The sequence below is a fragment of the Cupressus sempervirens genome, chromosome 8 (genome assembly GCF_028749045.1).
Source record: "Cupressus sempervirens isolate cs-2001-9-10 chromosome 8, ASM2874904v1, whole genome shotgun sequence".
Taxonomy (NCBI): domain Eukaryota; kingdom Viridiplantae; phylum Streptophyta; class Pinopsida; order Cupressales; family Cupressaceae; genus Cupressus; species Cupressus sempervirens.
In genome coordinates this window covers 412919381-412921058 of record NC_143125.1, presented here as the reverse complement: position 1 = coordinate 412921058, position 1678 = coordinate 412919381, and positions in this window count along the sequence as shown.

Here is a 1678-nt window from a genome sequence, read left to right as displayed (position 1 = left end):
CCTTGACATGGGAAGGGTTTCAAATAGTGGCAGTGCCCCTTAACACCCCAACAATCTCTAAGTAGAACAAAAGATCCCCCATCCAAAGTCTCCCCATCAAATAATTAAGATTAGCATAGCTCATCTTAACCTCTTGTGACATAAGAATATCCACCTTATGATCACAAATATATTGTCTAATAGCATATTATTTTTGTGAGTTTTTAAGGCCCCTAATATTCTAGGGTAGAAAAATGATTTCTTCCCTCTTTGATTTAGGTTGAGGGTAAGTTGCCTCCTTACAGTAATTTCCATTGCAATTTTTTTTTTGTATCCCTTTTTGAAGGGTCTTCCTACAGTCCTTACATCCACCTTTTTATTTCCTATTTTTTTCTTTTGGGTCTTCCTATTAGAGTCCTCAATCGACACCTTGAGCACTTGAGGTGCACCAAACACAACAACTAAGGAGTCATTTCAAGGGCTAAGGAGACTAGAACCTACCCAAGGTGAGAATCAACATTTTTAGGTTCCAAGAAGGGAACCAAAGGGGCCAAGGGATGGCTTCTGAAGATACCAACAACACTCAAGGTAGAGACTAGTAGAAGGTTGGGCCTCAAGCTCAATATTTCAACATTCATGGGAATGACAATTTTTCCATCTTCTAACCCAAAGAAGTGTTAGGAATAAGGTGTCTCAACCTTGGATAATTCCTATTCTTATTATTTGTTTTGTAAAATGTATTTCTTGCAAATAATGTTGATGTGTCGACATCTTGAATTGTGTATAAGGAGATCATAGCTAAAACAGTTATGACATATTCTTATGACACGTAAGAGCTATGTTAGGAAGATTCAATGATAGGTGAAGACATGTAAAAAATGATAAATTTGAGTACTGTACACTCTACCCCAATAGTGGGGTTCGGGGCATCACCTCAAAAAAAAATTTGGGGTTCCTATTTTCTTGGAGAATGGTAAAACCCTAATACGGTTATCTTTGGGAGTAGCCCTAAAAGTGAAGAGCATGTTATAAGTGTTTTTAGGGTTGCGAAGAGGTGTATGCAAAAAGGTGTATTGTTGGTACTATGAGTTGCTACTGGAGTCTTTTGTTGTCACTATTTAACTTGCATTGCAAGTGTATTATAACCTTGTGTTGAAGATAATACATTGTGCAGGTTCTAGAGGGGTGGGGTTGTTTTACCAAAAGGTTTTTCCCCACCAAAAAATCTTTGTGTTATGTGTTTTCTTTCTCTGTCTAGTTTCTTTATGCTTGCTTGGCTAAAATATTGTTGTTTACATGATATTGGTTTTGTAAGTGTAAAATATTTTAATAGGATTTGCACCATACTTCTCTTAAGAGATTAGTGTAGGAAGCTATTTCTGCACTTGAGTTTCCTTACAAGAAGGTTGTTTCATCAACTGATTGGACTATGGGGGATGGGTTTGACAATTAGTAAGAAGCACCTCCACTCATGTAGAAGTCAAAATATTAAGAAGAGATGTTTGGTTGTCACTGTCCTTCATCTCCAAGCCAAGAGTAGTCTTATTCCTCAATTTCAAGTCATGTACATTGGGGCCTTATAGTCCACCACCGCATGGCCTTTATAGTAGCAAACTTGGAAAAAAAGGTAGCACCCTCATAAGTATTTTTCCTAAATCTCATGGCCTAGCTTGGATTTAAGGATCACAAAGTTGGGAAG